At 43.5% G+C, this 8,304-nt stretch overlaps 1 long non-coding RNA gene across 1 annotated transcript in view; it reads left to right on the top strand.

The window, feature by feature from the left end:
* LOC136394498 (uncharacterized) overlaps positions 1-8,304 on the top strand; it is a 54,107-nt gene that overhangs the window by 44,033 nt on the left and 1,770 nt on the right. The gene's annotated exons all lie outside the window — the stretch shown is intronic.

Below are 8,304 nucleotides of genomic sequence, written 5' to 3'. Positions count from 1 at the left end.
AGAGAGAAAGGGAGAGAGCGAGAGAGAGAGAGATAAGAACATCGATCTGTTCCTATATGTGCCCTATCAGAGATCAAACCGGCAACCTCGGCCTGACCTGTGGTGGCGTAGTGGATAAAGCGTCGAACTGGAAATGCTGAGCTCGCTGGTTCAAAACCCTGAGCTTGCCTGGTCAAGGCACATATGGGAGTTGATGCTTCCAGCTCCTCTCTCTCTCCTCTCTCTCTCTCTCTCTCTCTCTGTCTGTCTCTCCCTCTCCTCTCTAAAATGAATAAATTTAAAAAAAATGACTACATTTGGGACGGTCCTTTAAAAATAACAACAACAAAAAAACCAGCAACCTCTGTGCTTTGGGATGATGTTCTAACTCAGGGGTCCCCAAACTTTTTACACAGGGGGCCAGTTCACTGTCCCTCAGACCAGTGGAGGGCCGGACTATAAAAAAACTATGAACAAGACCCTGGCTGGTTGGCTCAGTGGTAGAGCGTCGGCCTGGCGTGCAGAAGTCCCGGGTTCGATTCCCGGCCAGGGCACACAGGAGAAGCGCCCATCTGCTTCTCCACCCCTCCCCCTCTCCTTCCTCTCTGTCTCTCTCTTCCCCTCCCGCAGCGAGGCTCCATTGGAGCAAAGATGGCCCGGGCGCTGGGGATGGCTCCTTGGCCTCTGCCCCAGGCGCTAGAGTGGCTCTGGTCGCAACAGAGCGACGCCCCGGAGGGGCAGAACATTGCCCCCTGGTGGGCAGATCGTCACCCCCTGATGGGCGTGCCAGGTGGATCCCGGTTGGGCGCATGCGGGAGTCTGTCTGACTGTCTATCCCCGTTTCCAGCTTCTGAAAAAATACAAAAAAAAAACACCCCAAAAAACTATGAACAAATCCCTATGCACACTGCACATATCTTATTTTAAAGTAAAAAAACAAAACGGGAACAAATGTAATATTTAAAATAAAGGACAAGTAAATTTAAATCAACAAACTGACCAGTATTTCAATGGGAACTATGGGCCTGCTTTTGGCTAATGAGATGGTCAATGTCCGGTTCCGTATTTGTCACTGCTAGCCGTAACAAGTGATATGATGCGCTTCCAGAGCCGTGAGGTGTCACGGGAAGTAGTACTGTACATGAGTGATGCCATGCTTTGCGAAGCCACCACATACAGTACTCCACGTGACCACCAATGAAAGAGGTATTGCCTGACCTGTGGTGGTGCAGTGGATAAAGCTTCGACCTGGAAATGCTGAGGTCGCTGGTTCGAAACCCTGGGCTTGCCTGGTCAAGGCACATATGGGAGTTGATGCTTCCAGCTCCTCCCCTCCTTCTCTCTCTCTGTCTCTCCTCTCTCTCTCCCTCTGTCTCTCCCTCTCCTTTCTAAAATAAATAAATTAAAAAAAAAAAAAAGAAAGAGGTGCCCCTTCCAGAAGTGCAGTGGGGGCCGGATAAATGGCCTTAGGGGGCCGCATACAGCCCACAGACTTAGTTTGGGGACCCCTGTTCTAACCAACTGACATATCCATCCAGGGTATTAACTGAAATCTTTTGTCTTCATTTGGCATATAGTCTCCATGGTAGGCCAAGCTGAAATCCTGACATCTCTTGAAGCCCATGTGCATCCAGGCATGTGAAGGAGGCAAGACTTATAGGTCAGTTTTGAACAGCCTTATTTACATTTGATTAATTGACATTTGACAAATTATGTAATTAAGTATATTTTTAAAAAAGTAATTAGGCTCTGGCCCGATAATTCGGTAGAGAGAGTTTTGTCCCAGCACACCAAGGTCATGAATTTGATGCCTGGTCAGGGCAAATATGAGAAGCAACTGATAAGTACACAACTACATGGAACAACTAAGTGCAACAATGAGTTGATTCTTCTCTCCCTGTCTTCATTCCCCACCCTGTCCCTCCCTTCCTTCCTCTCTCTCTCAAATCAATGGGAAAAAAAATTCTTTTAAAGAATTTTGTATGGAAGGGCGGCAAGATGGCGATGGAGTAGACGGACGTACCAACTTCCACCTCCCAGAACCAAGGTGGATTACAACTTAATTTTAAGAACTATCATCTGGAAAAACCAACTTTGGACTAAACTAAAAGGACTCTTTAACCAAGGAACACCAAAGAAGCCACATTGAGTCAGGTAGGAAAAGCAGAAATGCTGCCCAGCTCCCCAGAGCGAACGGCAGCCCGGAGAGACTCATGTGGCAGGAATTGAGTTTAGTGGAGAGGGGAGGGTCCTGCGCCCCAGGAACAAAGCCCCAGCCTGCAGCCACAGAGCCTACAAGAGGCGTATAGACAGTATTTAGCTGTGAAACAAATCAGGATACTGTTTGTGAGAAAGAGACAGATTTCTCAGACCCAGGATTCTTCTTAAAGGGACCATGCAGAAGACCTCTCTCACAACCACCCACCCGGGGCTCTGGGGAATGGGAGAGAGGAGAGGACTGGAGCAGCGGGAAGAGAGTGTAATCGAGGAGGTGGGGCAAAGGCCGAGGCCACTGATGCATGTAGACCCGGGCACGTGATCAAGCCCCTCCCATGGAGGAGAGGCAGAAACTGCAGAACCAGCCCCAGCAGGCTGGCAATGGCAACGCCCATACTCAAACGCCCTACGCAGCAGCAGCAGAGGGGGTGGCAGGCCTGCAGACAGACCATACCTAGGGAACACAGACGCCACACCCATTGAACTCCAGTGGCCAAAACCTTCTTATACACAGACAAAATGGGGAAGCAGAGAAATGCAACACAAATGAATCAAGAGAAATCCCCAGAAAAGGACCTTAATGAGTCAGATATAACCAAATTAACAGATTCAGAGTTTAAAGTAATGATTGTTAGGATGCTCAAAGATCTTAGAACAACAATAGATGGTCATTATGAACACCTAAATAAAGACATAGCAAATATAAAAAATGACATTGAAATAATAAAAAAGAATAAGTCAGAAATGACAAATACAATATCAGAAATGAAGACCACAATGGAAGGAATTAAAAGAAGGATGGATAAAGTTGAGGATCAAATCAGCGAGCTAGAGGACAAGATAAATAAAGGCAAGGAAACAGAGCAGAAAAAAGAAAAGAGACTCAAAAAGTTTGAGGGAACTCTAAGAGAGCTCTGTGACAACATGAAGAGAAATAACATTTGCATCATAGGGGTTCCTAAAGAAGAAGACAAAGAACAAGGGATAGAGACTTTGTTCAATCATATCATAGCTGAAAACTTTCCTAAATTAATGCAGGAAAAAGTCTCACAAGTTCAAGAAGCACAGAAAACTCCATTTAAGAGAAACCCAAAGAAATCTACACCAAGACACATCATAATTAAAATACCAAAGCTAAGGCCCTGGCTGGTTGGCTCAGCAGTCGAGTGTCGGCCTGGCGTGCGGGGGACCTGGGTTCGATTCCCGGCCAGGGCACATAGGAGAAGCGCCCATTTGCTTCTCCACCCCCACCCCTCCTTCCTCTCTGTCTCTCTCTTCCCCTACCGCTGCCAAGGCTCCATTGGAGCAAAGATGGCCCGGGCGCTGGGGATGGCTCCTTGGCCTCTGCCCCAGGCGCTAGAGTGGCTTTGGTCATGGCAGAGCGACGCCCCAGAGGGGCAGAGCATTGCCCCCTGGTGGGCAGAGCGTCGCCCCTGGTGGGCGTGCCGGGTGGATCCCAGTCGGGCGCATGCGGGAGTCTGTCTGGCTGTCTCTCCCCGTTTCCAGCTTCAGAAAAAATAAAATAAAATAAAATAAAATAAAATACCAAAGCTAAGTGATAAAGAGAAAATATTAAAAATTGCTAGAGAAATAAAGACTATCATCTACGAAGGAACCCCCATAAGGATGACTTCCAACTTCTCAACAGAAACACTTGAGGCCAGATGGGAATGGCATGAAATATTTAAAGTAATGCAGAACAAGAGCCTACAACCAAGATTACTTTATCCAGCAAGGCTATTGTTTAAAATTGAAGGAAAAATAAAAAGCTTCCCAGACAAAAAAAAACCCTCAAGGAATTCACTACAACCAAACCAATGCTGCAAGAAATGCTAAGGGGCCTGTTGTAAACAGATCAAAGGGGAAAAAGAATATAGCAAAAGAGGAATACAGCTTTAAAGAATAAAATGGCAATAAACAACTACATATCAATAATAAACTTAAATACCTGACCTGTGGTGGCGCAGTGGATAAAGCATCCACTTGGAAATGCTGAGGTTGCCGGTTCGAAGCCCTGGGCTTGCCTGGTCAGGGCGCATGTGGGAGTTGATGCTTCCAGCTCCTCCCCTCATCTCTCTCTGTCTCTCCTCTCTCTCTCTGTCTCTCCCTCTCCTCTCTAAAATGAATAAATAAAAAATTAAAAAAAAATAATAACCTTAAATGTAAATGGATTTAATGCTCCAATCAAAAGACACAGGGTAGCTGTGTGGATAAGAAAACAGGACCCAGGCCCTGGCCGGTTGGCTTAGCGGTGGAGCGTCAGCCTGGCGTGCGGGGGACCCGGGTTCAATTCCCGGCCAGGGCACATAGGAGAAGCGCCCATTTGCTTCTCCACCCCCCTCCTTCCTCTCTGTCTCTCTCTTCCCCTCCCGCAGCCAAGGCTCCATTGGAGCAAAGATGGCCCGGGCGCTGGGGATGGCTCCTTGGCCTCTGCCCCAGGCACTAGAGTGGCTCTGGTCACGGCAGAGCGACGCCCCGGAGGGGCAGAGCATTGCCCCCTGGTGGGCAGAGCGTGACCCCTGGTGGGTGTGCCGGGTGGATCCTGGTCGGGCGCATGCGGGAGTCTGTCTGTCTCTCCCCGTTTCCAGCTTCAGAAAAATACAAAAAACAAACAAACAAACAAAAAAACTAAGAACTATATGATTCCATACATAGGTGGGACATAAAAATGAGACTCAGAGACATGGACAAGAGGGTGGTTGTTATGAGGAGGGGAGAGAGAAGGGATGACAGGAGGGGGGGGAGGGAGGGCACGAAGAAACAGAGATAGAAGGTGACAGAAGACAATTTGACTTTGGGTGATGGGTATGCAACATAATCAAATGTCAAAATAACCTGGAGATGTTTTCTCTGAACGTATATACTCTGATTTATCAATGTCACCCCATTAAAATTAATAATAATAATTTTAAAAATCATTTCAAAAAACAAAACTAAAAAAAGAATTGTGTCTGGCCCTGACTGGATAGCCTATTGGGTTAGAGTGTCATCCCAATACACAAAGGTTGTGAGTTCAATGCCCTATCAGAGCACATACAGGAACAGATCAATGTTTCTCTATCTCTCCTTTCCACTCTCTCTAAAATTAATCAATAATAAAAATTTTTTTTAAATTTTTTCCATTGATTTGATAGTTGTTCTTTTTTTTTATTTTATTTTATTTATTCATTTTTAGAGAGGAGAGAGAGAGGGAGAGAGAGAGACAGAGAGAAAGAAGGGGGAGGAGCTGGAAGCATCAACTCCCATATGTGCCTTGACCAGGCAAGCCCAGGGTTTTGAACCGGCGACCTCAGCATTTCCAGGTTGACGCTTTATCCACTGCGCCACTACAGGTCAGGCTAAAATTTTTAAAAAATTATATCTGGAAAAGTATGGCATATATTAAGTAGACTTCAATGACAACTATCAGGTTAATTTATGAGCAGCGATGACACAGGTAGAAGTCGAGGTTCAGAAGTCAAGGGTCACAGAAAAAATTGTCTCAGATCTGAAAAATGTCAATTTTCACCATATAACATTTCTTGAACAATAAGCATTTTTGATAGCCTTGTAAAATTGTGGTAAAATACACAGTATATATTATCTTAGTCATTTTTAAGTGTATAGTTCAGTAGTGTTAAGTACATTCATATTGTTGTGCCATCAATTTCCAGAACTTTCATCTTATAACAATGAAACTCTTTTCCCATTACACAACTACTCCCCATTTCCTCCTTCCCCTAGTCCTTGGCAACCACCATTTGACTTTCTGTCTCTATGAATTTTACTACTCTACTTACCTTCTATAAGTGGCATCATACAGTGTTTGTTCTCTGGTGACTGGCTTCTTTGACTATATAGTATATATAAAGTTCATCCATATGTCAGAATTTCATCCATTTTTATAGCTGAATAATGTTTTATCGCATGTATATACCACACTTTATTCTTCCATTCACTCATCAATGGACACTTGGGTTGCTTCCACCTCTTGGCTATTGTGAAGAATGCTGCTATAAACATGGCTGTACAAATATCTCTTAAGAACTATGCTTTCAATTCTTTTGAGTGTATATCCAGAAGTAGTATAGCTGGATCATATGGTAATTCTATTTTTAATATTTGAGGAAGCGTCACACTATTTTTCATAGCAGCTGCACAGTTTTATATTCCCATCAACAGTATAAGTAGTTCTAATTTTTAAAATGTTCTATTTACTGACTTGAGAGAGAGAGAGAGAGATCTGTTGTTCCACTTACTTATACATTCATTACTTGATTTTTTTAAATTTTTTTATTTATTCATTTTAGAGAGGAGAGAGAGAGGGAGAGAGAGAGACAGAGAGAGAGAGACAGAGAGAGAGAGAGAGAAGGTGGGGAGGAGCAGGAAGCATCAACTCCCATATGTGCCTTGACCAGGCAAGCCCAGGGTTTCGAACCGGCGACCTCAGCATTTCCAGGTCGACACTTTATCCACTGTGCCACCACAGGTCAGGCTTGATTTTTTTTTTTTTTAAGATTCTATTTATTGATTTTACAGAGAGAGGAGAAAGAGAGAAGGGGGAGGAATGAGAAGTATCAACTCATGGTTGCTTTACTTTAGTGGTTCATTGATTGCTTGTCGTATGTGCCTTGACCAGGCAAGTCCAGGGTTTCAAACTGGTGACCTCAGCGTTCCAGGTCGATGCTTTATCCACTGTGCCACCATAGGTCAGGCTTCATTACTTGATTTTTAAAAATGTATTGATTGATTTTAGAGGTACAGAGAGAAGGGAGAGGGAGAGGGAGAGAGAGAGAGAGAGAGAAGCATTCATTTATTGTTCCACTTAGTTGTGCATTCACTGGTCACTGTTCTCTGACTAAGGATTGAATCTGCAACTAGAATTTTTATAAGGATTGAGTTGAATCTATAGATCAATTTGGAGAGAATTGCCTCCTAACAAAAATGTCCTCTGATTAATAAACATGTGATTTCTTTTCATTTACTAAGTTTCTAATTTCTTTCAACAGTGTCATATATTTTTCAGTGTTCAAGTCTTTTACTTTGTTAAATGTATTGCAACATGTTTTGTTCTTTTTTATGCTATTGTGAATGGTATTCTAATCTCAAATTCATTGTTGTATTGTTTATTGTCTCCAAGATACAGAAATACAATTGATTTTTTTAAATTTATTGATTTTAGAAAGAGAAACATCAATTTGTTTCACTCATCCATGCTTTCATTGATTGATTTCTTTTTTTTTTTTAATTTATTTTAGAGAAAGAAGAAGGGAGAGAGACAGACAGACTGAACTATTGATCTGTTTCTATATGTGCCCTAATCAGGGATTGAACCCACAACCTTTGCATTTCGGGACGACACACTAACCAACTGCCAGTCAGGGCTCATTGGTTGATACTTGTATGTGCATTGACTGGGGATCAAACCTGCAACCTGGTGGGACAATGCTCTAACCAACTGGACTACAATTAATTTGTGTGTGTGTGTGTGTGTGTGTGAGAGAGAGAGAGAGAGAGAGAGAGAGAGAGAGAGAAATAGTAAGAGAGGACTGGGGAGGAGAGAGATGAGAAGCATCAATTCATAGTTGCTTCACTTTAGTTTTTCATTGATTGTGTCTCATATGTGCCTTGACCAGGGGCTCCGGCTAAGTCAGTGACTCCTTACTCAAACCAGTGACCTTGGGCTCAAGCCAGCAACCTTGGGGTTTGAACCTTGGAAACCTCAGAGTTTGAACCTGGGTCCTCAGCATCCCAAGCCAATGTTCTATCCACTGTGCCCTTGCCTGGTCAAGCTAGAGAAGTTAAAATTCTTAATGCCAACATTATAAAATATATTTTTCTTATTAATAACACAGCCAAGGCTAAGGCTAGTTCTTGACAACACTTTTTTCAGTTTTTCGTCTCTAAATTGGGCCCTAAATTCAGAAAAATAAAATCATCAAGGCGTATTTTACACCCAAATCATCCTGGCACTTCCCAGACAGCTGAGGAATACACCGGAACTTTGCGCTCTAGCAGCACGGCACTCATTAAGTAAAGAAATATTCAAAGAGGGATGCTAAAAATAATTAAGTACAATTGGTATGCTCCATGTTTTCAGAATTAGCTTATCAGTATTACAAGAGCTGC

Source organism: Saccopteryx leptura, chromosome 1 (assembly GCF_036850995.1).
Source record: "Saccopteryx leptura isolate mSacLep1 chromosome 1, mSacLep1_pri_phased_curated, whole genome shotgun sequence".
Lineage (NCBI taxonomy): Eukaryota > Metazoa > Chordata > Mammalia > Chiroptera > Emballonuridae > Saccopteryx > Saccopteryx leptura.
This window is presented reverse-complemented; position numbering and strand designations above follow the sequence as displayed.